The 15,356-nt window shown below is 51.7% G+C and overlaps 1 pseudogene; it reads right to left on the bottom strand.

Moving 5' to 3' along the window:
• LOC146865515 (acyl-protein thioesterase 1 pseudogene) overlaps positions 1-13,839 on the bottom strand; it is a 33,896-nt pseudogene extending 20,057 nt beyond the window's left edge.
• Positions 13,840-15,356: the final 1,517 nt, after the last annotated feature.

Below are 15,356 nucleotides of genomic sequence, written 5' to 3' on the forward strand. Positions count from 1 at the left end.
CTTCTGTTCTGTCGCACATTCCTCAATTACTCTAACTTGCTCTGTGTCATTGTGCTTGTTCTGCGGCCTCGCTCTCTTCCCCAATCACTCTCGTACCATCTTAGCACTGACTCACTGCCGCCCTGTCTTTTTCTCCCACAACTTCCTTCACTATCAAATTATGGTAGCACTCTTTCATCCACCCTACCATTTTCTTCGACTCCCTCCATCGCTATCACATCACCCTAGAACTATCTGTCTTCCACAGTCCTTATATCGTGAGATTTGTCTGGTAATACTGTCAGGATTTACCTTCCAAAGCCTTAAATATAACTTTGTCTAGCACTTATACCAGTACCTAGCCCAGCCCTCTCTACTGAGGGGCGTGGCTTAGTGGGGTTGGGTGCTATACCCCCCTAATAAATGTGTTTGGGGAAATAGTTGGGTACAGGTACTTTCAGTCAGGTATGGTGGGGTGGATGCTGGATTTCACCAGGACTTTAGAGTTTTTACCAGCACACAGACAAACACACACACACACACACACACATACACACACAATCGCCCTCTTTCATTTTTTTGTCTTAAAAAATGTTGGGTATTTTACAAAATATTGTGATTTCTCTCGCAGCACCCCTACCAATCCACATTCCTCTCCCTTTTCACTGCCTCCTGACCCTCATTCGTGCGCCCCACTTGTCCTATAATATATTTTAACATTATATTGTTGGAATTTCTAAAGCTCACCACCTTCCCCCCCTTCATAACTGACCATGGTACATCCATGCCTCTCCCTCTGGGAGTTGTAAACAACAGCTCGGTTCCTAACTTGTTTAAGGTCTCTAATGTCTGTGGGTTACAGACTGTCTCCCCAGGATCAGGCGGTTCATGTTTGGACTGTCTCGGTCTCTCACTGCTGGGGTGGCAGATGTTGCGGTTACAGTGGTGGCAGCTGTTATGTTCTGGGTCCTAGGCCCACATAATTGTTGAATGACCACACGGACACATGGATAGGTGGTACCGATGACTAGCCACGAGCACGTGCACTCGGGCCCTTTTATTAGCGGGGTCACCTGACTGGTGACACCCGTGTTGGATGGGTGAGGGGGTGTGTGTGGGCCAGCCCTCGGGGGAGTGGCTGGCAGAAACACTAGACTGTGTCCAGCAGGACACAACATTCCTCCCAAATTTTAATAAAACGAAAAGACAACAAACAAAAACGTCCAACCTATGGAAAGAAAACGAGAAAAACAAACTAAAAGAAATGGAAGCCTCACAGTTCAAGAGATGTAGTTCGCAGGACAGCGGTGGACAGGTGCAGCTGTGAGCATCAAGACATCTTGGCACATGTCCATACTTTAACCAGGTATATCTGGGGACGAACACAGTGCTGATGATATCCGGACCTTTCGGCTTCGCTTCAGTTGAGGAATGGTCCACCTACGAGATGTTCATCAGTCCAGCATACTCTTGCTGTGAGGCGATTAGTGTTTTATTGTTCAACATGGGTGCATCAGGAGCGTATAGATGATTCCACTGCCACACCGGACGATTGCGTCGCTTGATCCTTTGACGACAGACTTGGCATTCTGTGACCTGTTGAAATTCTCGGTTAGATGGCCTGGCTACTTCCTGGAATCCATTGGTGGGGCACAGTAAAGTCCATCTCTCACGCTCTGGGAGGCCCCTTGGATGAGTTGCCCTGGGACTGCATATGGGCTCTGACTCTGGAGCCACTGCCTCGTCACTCGTGCAAACTTCAGGGGTGGATGTGTCTTGGTCAGAAACATGCGCTCGCTACCAGGATCAGAACATGCGCCGGTTAAACAGATGGTCACTGCATTTTCGGATCGTCGATTGTTCTGGCAAGTGGTGTGGGACTCCAGTTGTTGTACTTGAAGCTCCAAGGATGGTAGTGATGCACATGACAGATATGGAGTGGATGCCATGAGACGACTCGCACCACATCTGGTGATAACTGGCAGTGAGTAGGGATGACTGGCGAATCTTGGCAGTCATGATACTCGTCGGACACTTGGTGCAGTTCTTCTGATTTGGCATTTGTGTAAGTAGAACAGGGATGCCCTTTCCTTTAAGCAGCCGGCGACAGGTGGATGACGGTCACTATGAAGAATGATGTCACCCCACCCCAGTGGCTGTCGTATCTTAGAAGGTGCACTCAGGTGATCGTGCGAGTACTTGTTCTAGTCCCCTTTCGTTGATTTCCACTGCTCACTTGTTGTCGTCCGTTTTCCTGGAATAGGACTTGCACTGTCCTATATCTCGCCACTCCTTATCTTCTCTAAAATGTGTCGACAGACTTGTAATGCAGGTCGCTTCTTGCTGCAGTGGCATTTTGCTGCAGTGGCATCTTGCTGCAATGACATCGTGTTGCAGTGGCATCGTGCTGCAATGGCATTGTGTTGCAGTGGCATCATGCTGCAATGGCATCGTGTTGCAGTGACATCGTGTTGCAGTAGCCGCGCAATGCAAGTCGCTTCTACACCTGCTCTGAAATGTGGCGATAGGGCCACGAAATCTCACAGGGACCTCCTGCTCACTCCGTTGTGTTCTCTGGGCTATACATTTGCTCCCGCCACCGATCTCTCACCGGTCCGGTCAGGTAGGATAGGGCGTCTTCTCAGGTGCGCCCGCCAATTTCAGGGATGGTAGTGGAAGTAGGCGTGCTTTGAGGGATCCGTATAGTCCGGCTGTGATTTAGGGTTGCTGTGGGAGGTAATTATCTCCCTTTTCTTGCGTCAGTAGTGGTGACGCGCCACTCGGAGTGCTGGATTCTCCTCCTGCCTGTAAATGGACCGTTGCACACCACAGTCTTTAAGGCAACAGCGGGGGCACTCCCTGAATAATCACTAGCTCCCTGCTGGGCGATTTTGACTCAGGTTGGGTGATTACAATCTCTCTTCCTCCTGCTTTCGGACCACACAGGGCCCCTCTCCCTTCTGGGAATTTCCTTGGTGCTTTGCAGATGGCGGGTAATCGCCCTTCCGTCTCCTCTTTTCCTTGCCTCCGCTCTGGCAGCAGTGGTGCTGTCTACTTGCTTTTTCTTTCTGTGGTGGTCACTTGCCACAACTAGTGTATATGCTTGTCTCTTACTTTTCTGAGAAATATCAGCCAGGTTCTCTTTACTGCGACGGGGCGCATTGGTAGTGGCATCAGGGTGTTTCTCTCTCTCCTGGTCCGGGGTCTCTCTCTCTCCACCGGCCTGGGGATTCTCTTCTTCTCTTCACCAGCCTGGGAGGCTCTCACTCACTCCACTGGCCTGGGGGGTCTCTCACTCTCACCACCGGCCTGGGGGGTCTCTTCTCCTGTGCGCCGTGTCTGCTCGGGCTTTATTATTTCACCGTGCTGTCACCTGCACTGGACCTTGTTTGGCCCTTCGATACTTCCCTTGTCTATATGCACTTTTGCTCAGTTTGGTCTTTGTTGCAGTAATGACGTCCTGCTATCAGGAGCATGAAAATGGTCTTCCCCTCGTGTAGGAGGGAGAGTTTTTAAGTTCCCTTTTCACTGCTAGGACAGCTTTCTTGGCTGTCACCGTTGGGCCTAGCAGTCATGCGTGAGAGTTAGTAGTCTCTATTGAGACTCCACCGGAGCTCATCTGCACCGCCTTTCTGTTAGAAAAACAGTCTGAGTTGTCTCACTCTGGTGCAGTCGTGCATTGGTTCTCCTTAGGATTTACGAGATGGCTGCTCTTGAGAATGGGACACTTGGTAACTTTATCGTGGGTGGGTGGCAGACCAATGACAGGTGGCGTGCACGACACTCTCCTCACCCTCTCTGTTTCTTTGCGCTCTCTGCGCTACTGTGAAAGTATATGTCAGGGTACCTGGGTCTAGTGAGGGAGAAAGGTGCAGAATGCTCTCCGGATTAGTCTTGTTTTCTTTCCAGAGCTGCCTTTCCTTATGCTTAGTTGTTTTGGCTCCCCTTGGCTGCACTGCCTTGAATGCGCTTATTCAACTTCTCTCATCAATTCTGGAGTAAGGGTGTAGCACTCTGTTATCTCTTGGTGTGCTTTTACTGTTTGCCAGAGGTGTCCAGCTATATATTTTTTTTTTGTGCTGGGCAGCTCGTCTTCTTTAAAAAAAAAAAAAAAAGAGAGCTCTTTTGGAGTCGCTACATGATAGATAATTGTATGGCTGCAGAAATGATTGTGCCAGTGTCCGTTTCCTTGGGTCCATTGGTTTTGAAAACCTAGTTCGTCCTTTAAGTGTGGTACCACTCCTGACCACTAGGTGGCGCTGCAGCCACTCTTTGCATGCCGCAGGTCGTTTCTCTGCAGTCTCGCGGCCTGGGACCCTTTTACTTGACAAAACGGACGGCGCAGGGACTGGGGAATGGAGGGCAGGCAATTTGTGGTGGGTGCCTTCACGCTGCAGACACTTTCGTTATTTGGCGAATGCTGCCTGAGATGCTTTTCCGAGCATGGATCGGCCTCAGCAGCTTTGCAAATGCTGCGGGCCTCGCTTAACCGGTCATGGGCTGCCACGCTTCTCCCTATCCGCTGCTGAAAATCGGAGCCATTCTGCGGCGACACCTGGAGCTGGGCCCAGACTCCTGCCGGCAACCACAGCCACGCGCCTATCTCTGGACTTCACCATCGAGGTAATGGGGCACAGTAGGGCAGCGCACAGGGGCTCACTTTTTCTCTTCTGCTTGCTTGGCGTTACTGGGGGTGTCTTCAGTGCAGCTTGCTGGCAGTGAAGGAGGCATCTTTAACACGGAGTTCACTGCCAGCATTTCTCCGCGCCACACAGATCACACAGGCTTCATGCCGCTCGTTCACCGCTTCGGATGTCTCTCTCGCTGGCCGGGTGGCGGCCTTCTCGCTCCCACGTATGCCGCAGGCGCCACCTCATGCCCGAGCAGTCGGGTTCTTTCCTTTCTCGTATGGGCGTATTTCGCCCCTTGCTGCTAGCGGGGTGCCCCCTTCATTGTCCGCCCACACCCGGCGCGGTATAGACGTGCCTCCCCGCTGAGCGGCGCTCCTACTGCTGGGGCTACCTGGAGTAGTGCGAGGATCACTTACGGACATCTGATCCGCGGGGCATAGCGTGATCGCCGCCTGTAGTGGAGCTCATTCTCTCCGCGATTGCGCAGCTCCTCACCACTTTCTCGTGACTGCACCACCGTCAGGGGCCAGGGAAAACAGTGGGGCAAGAGCAGGGATCTCCTTTCATGCGGGGTGGTGTGGCCACTTCCTCAGGGCAAAACTGCGTCAGCATGGGAGCCTCCGATCCCCCTTCAGGAAAAACGACCACAGCGGTGCTCCGGCCGAGCTGTCTACCCCGTCTCAGGCACGCGGGATCAGACCCGCCTCGTCGCCAGTGTTATGTTCTGGGCCCTAGGCCCACATAATTGTTGAATGACCACACGGACACATGGATAGGTGGTACCGATGACTAGCCACGAGCACGTGCACTCGGGCCCTTTTATTAGCGGGGTCACCTGACTGGTGACACCCGTGTTGGATGGGTGAGGGTGTGTGTGTGGGCCAGCCCTCGGGGGAGTGGCTGGCAGAAACACTAGACTGTGTCCAGCAGGACATAACAGCAGCCATTGTTATTATTGTCCCCACTGTCTTTACAACTGTGAATTGTACAGTGTTATTGCATTTTCTACAGCGATTACTATCTCCAAGTGAGGCGTTGAAGCACTTATCCACACGGAGAGCAAGTTACACAATGTAGGGTATGTGGTTGTAAGTGTATTGTTTTTGTTTTGATTCTGTGTGGAAAGTATTTTCATGTCTTAAGTGATGACCACCAAGGTGCAGTTATCGTGTTATAGGACGCAGCACATGACTGTGTGATGGGTAAGGCTACGTGAGAGACAGATGTGTAAAATATAATTGCAAAAAGGACTAACCAGCATTGGAGAAGGGAGATGCTGTACACCAAAAAGGGGTGTATTAATAGAGGGCCTAGTACTTCATAAATGAAATGTGATAGGCAGAGATGCAGTTGAATGATTAAATGGATGTCAAATGTGCAAGAATGGGAATTGGCGATATAAGCAGTAGCCATGAAGCACTTAAATATATTTTTATTTATTGAATTAATTTATTTCAAGGCACGGATACTGCCTCCTGCTGAATAAATACACCCCATGAAAGAGAAAGAAAATGGAAGAGTAGTCAAGACTAGCAATCTGAGCAGAAGCTACGCACATTTTAAAAGGTCCAAATTCCACATCCTCCTGCTAGGCTAAAGAAAGCCAAATTTTGAGCAGGACTTCATGCCCCAAGCCCCTTTCAAGCTCCTGAAGAATACCAAAGGTGTACAAGCACCAGTTAGGTGAGCCATTGGTTGTGACTGAGACCCCTACCAGACCTGCACCCTCCACTTGCAAGGGTAGAAGATGAAGCACTTTGTGGCTTCATTCCCTGGCAGCACAAGAACAAATTGGCCTACCTCATGTTACCCTGATGTTCTGGCCCCTTCATGTGAGCCTAATACTTTTTACATCTCAGAGACCCTCATTCTTTCTAGTCTACATAAGGAGGCACACTCTTAACCTTCTACATTTTCCTCCCAAAACAATGTCTTCTTTCATTATCGGTAATGCATGGCAATTCAGCATAAAAAAGAGAGCGTGCTGAAAGGAGACTCACACTGCCTCTGTTGTTTCAGCTAGGATAGCAGCATGGCACCGATTTGGAAGTTCTCATTTTATTCAGCCCGGGTCTTCTCTGACCTGTGAGCATTGTAAAAAACACTTAGGGCCTGATTCTGATGTGGTTAGGAAGGCCTCCTAACGGCATATGCTCCGTCCAAATCGGATCGGGAATGTAAATAAATGTAAAATGTAAATGTAAAAAGGTGTGGCGCCGCAGCCAGGGCGACTGACGTTGGACACTGAGGATCACGGTTTGATCCCCGGCTCCGGCGGCAGGGGTCTGCCCAGCACCATGCGACTCTGGGCAATAGCTCGCTTCATCTTCCCAACGGCCCCCAGCGCCGAGATACCTCTTCGGGGTTGAATCGTGCGCTATACAAGTACTGGATTTACATTTACATTTATTTACATTTAGGAAGGCCTCCTAACGGCATATGCTCCGTCCAAATCGGATCGGGAATGTGTCTTTCCACCCGACTCGGAAAGGTTTCCAACCGATCGAGTATGATGCGAGTTACGTGTTTGGAATTTCCCAATCCAGACCCAACGGCAATTGGAATGACGAAGCTGCACGGAGCAGAATTGTATGTTTCTACGGGCTGTGTTTCCAAACGACTGAGTACGATGCTGGATTTGGACAGTCATTTCAGAACTGTGCCATCCGACTCAAATTGGCAGATGTAATCAGAATTTGGGGGCCTGTAGTGGGCCCCCTGCACCTGGAGCCTTCCCAATCGGGTCCGTGGGGGTACCTAAGGGTCTTTCCTTACCAGCCATGCACAGTGTGGCAGGCGCCACAGGGTGCCCGATTTTCTCCATCCACCCCTTTCTTCAATGGGAGCCTATGCATTCGATCGGAACAAAGGCTTCTATTGAAGTCAATGGGAGTCCAACCAAATCGTATCTGGAAACATCCAGATGCATCGTACTCTGTCGGTTGGACTCTCCAGATCCGATTCGGTTGGAAACCATTCCCAAACCCATTTGGTCGGGAAGCTTTCCAAACTGCATCAGAATCGGGCCCTTTGTATAAATATCTCCACGAGTTAACTTCCCTTCCAAACTTCTATATCTGGTCCCTTCCCATTCTCCCCCCACCCCCTTCCCATTAACCTTTCTCTCACCTCTAGCAAGGGATCTTTGAACTAAAACAATACAAAACAAAACAAAAAAGTAATCAATAGATGTTTTTTCCTGTCCAAGACAACACCTAAATCAACCTCTCTGAATCCCAGCTTAGACTGGCACAGTGTGTTGATTGCATCTACCGGATACTGTAACTCTGGTGTGCTCTGAGAGAACAGAGACACTGGCTGCCTTGTTCATCATGAAACTCTGGTCTTGGGCCACATGGATACATTGTAGGGGGAAATTAGACTGTCCCTTATTAGTTTAAGGTACAAAAGACAATGGTCCTAAACCTTATTTATGAACAGGAGGTCAATCAGTAACACTTTGGTATTTCAGTAAATCATTTCTCGAGCATGGAAAGGACACTAAGTCTGCTCATAATACTTAAGAAATTATTCAAACAAAAACAGAGAAAATGCAACAAACCAAATTCTAACTCACCATGCATTTTATTTTCATGTCAAATGGCGAGGCAAACAAATTGCTATACACTCTACATTGATCCTTACATGTACGGGTTGCTCCAAGCGGAACGTGCGTAAAGGAAGGGTGCTCAAGTGTGAAGTGATGAGGAGAAAAAATCAAGGTGGTGACATAAGGAAAAACCAGTAGTACAATTGAGAAGGGGTGGACTAGTCGTTAATCACTCTCCTTTTTGGCCAGACCATATTACAGTTAAGCAATTTCCAATTACAATTTTACACAGAGATATATTTCCATGTGGCCCGTTAGATATGGAGGTTGGGGTCCAGGCCTTTTATTGAAAGGGCGTCAACGTTTCGACCCGTCTTGGGGCCATAAGGGTATGTTAGACCTTAGCTATGCGGGTCTTCTTCAGGACGGAGTAGGCCAACCCAGGGCAGGGTGATGGGCCTTCGTAGTACCACCCTCTGTGGTTCACGGGGTGTGGATCGAATCCAATTCTCAAGGATAGCGGTCCATGCAATCCTGTGACCGTACTGCCAAAACCTAGGTAGCTTTGAGTGTACACTGATGTGTAATCTTCAATTATTTCCAAACGATCAATCTGGACAGTGGGTAGAGGGTGGTACGCGTGGTTGGGATGATCCTCATTGAAGCGGGAAGTAAATTCCAAAGCTTGAGCCTCATGGAGTCAGCATCCTGCGACCGCCTCGACTGGCTGGCTACCTTATTAGTTTAAGGCTGGTCGCAATGTCTCTGGATAATCTCACTGATTCCTGGGCACTAGGGCACATCATGCTGATCCTTTGCACTGTTAAAATATGACCCACGGGGCGTGGCCAAGATGGCAGAGTGAGCGGACGTGTTTTCGCTGAGCTCCGCTCCCACTGGGCCTACTGCACTTACAAAAGCACCTAGCACGTCTGACATCGGGACCCCGCCGGCAGCGATGTGTTACCACGGCGCCCCAGGCTGGGGAGTGTGCTGATCTTCGCACTTGCCAATGAATGGTGGAACGGTCGAGTGACGGTGAGGAGACGGGGCTGTGTCGCAGTCCAACTGCGTTGCAGAGGGGGCTGTTGGCCTGCGCAGCCTGCACACGTGGGCTTTGGGGAAATACTGCCGCACTTCTTACCTGCGGTCTTCGGTGGATTCCCACGGCTGCTCTCTGCCATCCTGGAGCCGTGGTGAGGCCTACAACGCGTGGTGATCCTGCAGAGAGCGACCTGCCCAGCGCACTGCTACGCAAGGAAGCCGATCGGTGTGCCGCTGCACCCGGCAGTGTTTGGTGAAGACGGTGAGCTTTCTCAGCCCGTCGGCTGCTGTGTTGGGGTTTGCGGGGCTGTGTCTCCTGGGAGAGGCCCACCTGAGGCTGGAGGGATCGCGGGGCATGCCGCTTGCGCATGGGCCCCTGGGGACGTCTTGCCTCTGCCCCCGCTGCTGTGTCGTTGCTGGCCTGCCTAGGCCCCCAGCTTCGCCTGCCCTGGATCGCCGGTCACACGTGTCTGTCCCAGACCTGCAGGGTGCTCAGCAAACGGCTGCCAGCCCACGGCAGGGACCTACTCAGCTCCCCTCTGCACAGTGACTGAACCTCACACTTTGCTTTGCCTGGAGGCCGTTGGGTGAAGGTTGGTGGCACTCGCCCTCCCCTCTCTACTGTGTGTGTGTCTGCGGGGCTCCAGGCGACGGCCTATGTTTGCCCGGTGGCGCTTTGTAAGATTGTGGTTCCGGAGGCATACCAGTATGGGGGTGAATTGGGAGGTGCCCCCCCTACTGAGAGCTCCACCGCGCCTGAAGCAGAATTCTGATGCAGCAGCGCTGGGGGCTCTAATCATCGGCTAAGTTCCCTCCTCGCACCTCGAGGGCCCAACTAGCTGCACAGTGCCCGCCTGGTGATCTGGGCCTTCCGGAACAACGTAGGCACGGTGGTGCCAGTGGACAGCGGTACGGGGGATCTGGTGGGGCGCCGGTTCTACGCAGGCCCCGATCCTGATGGCCCTGGGGCTTGGATGCCCACGAGAACATTACCGGTCCTGATGTCCACTACCGCCACACACTGAGAGGGGCCCGGGATCTCGTTCTGTCGCAGAGGCACGCCTATCCGCCTAGTGGAGCACCCGGATGTGAGCGATACTTTCTCGGGGAGCCAGTACGTTTCTTTCTCCGCCTGGCGACCTCCTGGGGCTCGCATACCCTCTCTTTTGAGCCCGTCCTCGAATCCTGAGAGAGTCAGCTTCCAGAACCCGCGATGGCCGCAGCTCAAGGCAAGAAAGAGAGATCCGTCCGTGACCTCCTCCTGAAGTCGGCAGGGGACGCCTCAGGATCCAATGCGCCCTCAGGTCGAGACAGCTCAGATGCTGCGGTCACAAGGGAGTTTCTGTAGGCCTTGTTCACCTCCCAGAGAGAAGACATCCTGGCCATTAAAACTGACTTACAGGCAGATCTGCGGGAGGTTCGGAGAGATGTGGATGCTGTGGGGGAGCGGGTGGCCTCCCTTGAGGACTCAGCAACTGCCAGGGATGAAGAGATCACAGCACTTCAACAAGAAATCCTTCAGCTGCGAGACCAGCACCTGGATCTCCAATCGCACTCCGGGCACGTAGAGAATAGGTCAAGGAGGAACAACATCCGGAACCGTGCAGTCCCAACCGGGAGAGAAGGAGAAGACCTGGTGGGTTATGTTCAGGACCTCTTCTGAGCAGTTTGGAACGCATCGGTGGAATCCTCTGTTAAGATCGATCGCTGCCACCCTGTTGGCCCGCCACGTCAGCCAAATCACCCTCCTTCAGACATTCTCATGTGTGTGCACGACTTCACGGTGTAGGAGGAGATCCTCAAAGCGACCCGCACGGGCCAGCCTCTACGCTTTCAGGACCATTCTCCTCAACTGTTTCAAGACCTGGCAGCCAGTACCCTGCAAAAGAGAAGAGATTTCCACCCCATTACTAGCCACCTCCGTTCACAGAACATATCGTATGCCTGGGGCCACGTGTTCCGCCTCATCTTTCGTATCGGCAGGAAGCTACACCAACTCTACTCTATGACCGAAGCCTGCAAAGTACTGAGGCTCTATCTTGATGGCTTGCCTTCCCAGCCGGATGCAGCGGAGTCGGGCACGCAGAAGCCCCCGTGGTACTGGCCCCAGGGGGGTCGAGGTTTTGGCCGTCGCCGCCCTGACCCCGCCACAATCATTCAGGAGCGGTCTGCTGTCCTGCGGACTCTGGCTGGCGCAGAGGGGGACACCCTGGACTCTAATGACTGATGGTAACATGATTTTGGGTTTGTTCTATCTTCTTCAGGTCCGGCGGGAGCGGGGGGTTTTCTCTCTTTATTGAATTGGGGCGCCCTCATATTTCCTTGGGAGACTCCACTTCCTGATGATCAGCTTCAAGATGGACTTTGTGGGCTTGCCCAAGTTGTTGATCCACTGTTTCTGGGGTTATTTTTCTTGTTATCGGTTGGGGTGGGTCCTCTCTCCAGTGAGATTTTTATTCAGTACTCCTCCCTTGGGAGCTGTCCGCTTGCTTATCCCCACGGGGTCCCTGCCATGCTCTGTCCCTCTGCACAGGCCACACTGTTTTAGTCACAGCTTCCGATGGACCTTACACCACAGATGGAGGTCAAGGTAGTTTGCTTTAACGTCCGAGGTCTCAACAACCCCACTAAGTGGAAGGCAGTGCTTTCATTGCTCGTCCAGGCGGAAGGTGATGTGTGCCTACTCCAGGAAACCCACCTCCTCCATGGCGATACCCAACGCATGCAGCATAGAGGATTTCCTTTGCAGTTTTGGTCATCGGGAAAAAGTAAGAGGGATGGGGTGGCTATTTGTCTATCTAAACGCTTCAGAGGTTCCTTAGTGGGTCCAGTGGCAGAGATTAAGGGACGACTCCTAGTATTGAGGTTGCACACAGGGTACTCTTACATCACGATGGCCTACTCTCCAAACGAGCACCAAGAGCAATTTTTGATGGATGCAGCGGCCGAGGTCCTTCATACACCTGATTCCCTGGTGGTAGTGGGGGGGTGACCTAAATCTACTAATGGATGGTGGGCTGGACCGTTCTAGCTCGAGATCAGGTGGGCAGGAGCTATATCAAGGAGTGGTAGGGACTGGCTGGACGATTGTGGGATCAAGGATGCCTGGAGTTGCTTACACCCCGATGTAAAAGACTACTCCTGCTACTCAGCAGCCCACAAGACGTATGCCAGTCTGGACCACTTCCTCGTCACTCAAGCTGCATGGGCATTGCAAAGGGATTCTACCATTGAGGCTTGATCCCTCTCAGATCATGCACACATTACCCTGACACTATGCCTTCCGCCTACTCACTCTCCTTCATCACCTTGGCGCCTGAGGGATTCCTTAATGCAGTCCCCACTGATAGTGGAAGACCGGCGATGCACACTGATTGATTATCTGGCGATTAATGACGACGGCTCTACGCCTCTGGCCTCCACCTGGGAGGCTCTTAAAATGATCGCGAGAGGGGCCTTCATCGACAAAGCGGCGTATGAGAACAAAACTAGGCGGGCTAAATGAGAGGACCTAGAAGCCAAAGTAAAGGAACTCGAGATTATCCACTAATGCACAGGCGCCCCCCGAGTTTGGCGCCAGTTGGAACGACTCCAGCTGAAGCGGTTAGACCTCGATCGGGCTGCATATGCGGTACTTCGGCTGAAGCTCAAATATTATGTGAGCTCAAATTGGGTGGCCGCATGCTAGCTTACTGTTTTCGCAGTCAACGGGCGGCTCTGTTTGTGAAATCGGTGAGGAGAGAGCAGGGGCTCAAGATCACGGATGATGCTGGGATAGCGACGGCCTTTCGGTCCTTTTACGAGACTCTCTATTACGCTGAGTCCTCTAACCTTCTAAACCCCAGTGGGTACCTCTTAGGCGCAGCGGTCACCCCACTCCTGCCCAGTGAAGCAAAGGGACTGGAGGCCCCTGTACGGATTGAAGAAGTGATCTCTGCTATTGCTCTTCTGAAACCCCTAAAATCACTGGGCCCTGACGGCTTCAGTGCTCTTTTCTATAAGACCTACTGCACCGAACTGGCTCCACTGCTCACACATCTGTTCAACTCTTTTGCGGACACGGTCACTCTCTCGGATTCCATGCTGCGAGTGACCATTTCAGTTATCCCCAACCTGGGAAAGGAACCGGTAGTCTGCCGCTCATATCGGCCGATTTCCTTGCTGAACATTGATGCGAAACTATTCTCTAGCATCCTGGCACATAGACTGAACCCTCTCATGCCTGGCTTGATTGATCCGGATTAGTCCGGCTTAATCCCGAATAGGCAGTGTGGGGATAACACCAAAAGGATTGGCCACCTAATTGACAAAGTACACTGGTCTAAGGAGGAGGCTTAACTTCTGGCGGTAGACGCGGCGAAAGCCTTTGATCGTGTGCATTGGCCATATCTGTTTGCCACTCTGGAGCACTTTGACTTGGGTGTCCGGTTTCGTAAATGGGTGGCAAGCATCTATAGCTCACCCTTGGCTGCGGTCCGGGTAAATGGAATACTCTCTGGTGACTTCTCGGTGGGGAGGGGGACCAGACAGGGCTGCCTTCTCTCACCTTTGCTCTTCACCCTGTAAATGGAGCCCTTTGCCCAACATTTCCGGGACAACCCGCAGGCGCAGGGCATCCCGTTCGGGTTTGACCATCATTCAATTAGCCTTTACGCCGATGATGTTATTTTCTCGGTGGCCTGTCCTTTGACTTCCATGCCAGAGATCACGGCAGATCTGCAGGTATTTAGCCAAGTCTCTGGCTTTAAAATAAATTTACAGAAGTCTCAGATGCTGAATCTTACTACCACGCAAGTGACGGTAGACGCCTTGCGAGCCCAATTTGACTTTGACTGGGTTTCAGATGGTATAACGTACCTAGGGCTGGTCCTTCATAAAAGTCTGGCCAAATAGCGGAAGTGAACTATAATACACTGCTCTCTCGCATCCAAACGGATTTAGCCCATTGGCGGCGCCTGCCACTGTCGTGTCTTGGGAGGCTGGCCGTGGTTAAAATGAATGTACTACCCTGGGTCTTGTATCTCTTTCATACGCTCCCCGTGCAGCCCCCACCGAACTCACTCCTTCACATACAAACTGAGATTGAAAGTTTTGTTTGCGGCCTGATTTACCCCAGGCTGCAGAGGACACGGCTACAGCGCCCTAAAAAGGAGGGCAGCCTGCCCTTGCCCAACATCACACGCTACTTCCAGGCCTCTCTGCTGCGTTACCTTGTGAAATGGAATCGTCACATGACAGAGAAGTACTGGGTTTTCATGGACCAGACGGTGGCAGGGCACCATATTTGGAGAGAGTCCTGTTTACCTAAGTCCTCGCGTTCTTGGGGGCTGTACTCCTCGACAGTTACTCCCCCCACTATGCTAACGTGGGACAGGGTGTTTATGCGAGCAAATCTTACTACTTTCTTCTCTCCCATGTCTCCAATCTTTTAAAACCCTGATTTTCCTCCCTGGATGGATAAAGGGGCGGGCAAGTAGTGGCTGGGTGGCGGGTGTAAGTGCTTGGGGCATTTTTTAGGCCTCCAGGGTCACATTTCCTTTACGCACCTTCAAGAGGATTATGGTCTTGTAGACTCGGTCCTCTTTCTACATACGCAAATGCTGCACTGGATAACTGGTCCCGCAATACGACCCTTGGCTGTTAGACTGATACGGCCATTTTAAAGGTGGTTTGTCTATAAAAAGGATGACCGTAAACTCATCTCTGAAATATACTCATTCCTCACTCAGAGCCCCGCGAGGGTTCGAACCGCAGGACAGAGACGGTGGGAGGCGGAATTAGGTCGTACCCTGTCTGACAAAGATTGGGAGGATGTTTTTTACAGAACCCGCCACACCTCACACTCCATGGGCCACACTGAAACTGCATTTAAAATTGTATCTCACTGGTACTATACCCCGACTTGTTTAACCAAGTGAAACTCTCAATGCGATGGACTCTGCTGATGCGGCTGTGGTAGCCCTGGTACCCTCCTTCATTTGCTATGGAACTGCCCAAAGCTCACGAGATACTGGGAAAAGATCCTCGATGAGATTGATAAGGCCTTCAACACCACCATCCCCACACTCCTAGCTTACACCATCTTGGGGTTGCCGAATGCACTGACCTTCCCTCTGCGCTCAACCAAAGGCAGCCAGATTGCTCTGGCGCTG

The sequence above is a fragment of the Triturus cristatus genome, chromosome 2_1, assembly GCF_964204655.1.
Source record: "Triturus cristatus chromosome 2_1, aTriCri1.1, whole genome shotgun sequence".
Classification (NCBI taxonomy): Eukaryota; Metazoa; Chordata; class Amphibia; order Caudata; family Salamandridae; genus Triturus; species Triturus cristatus.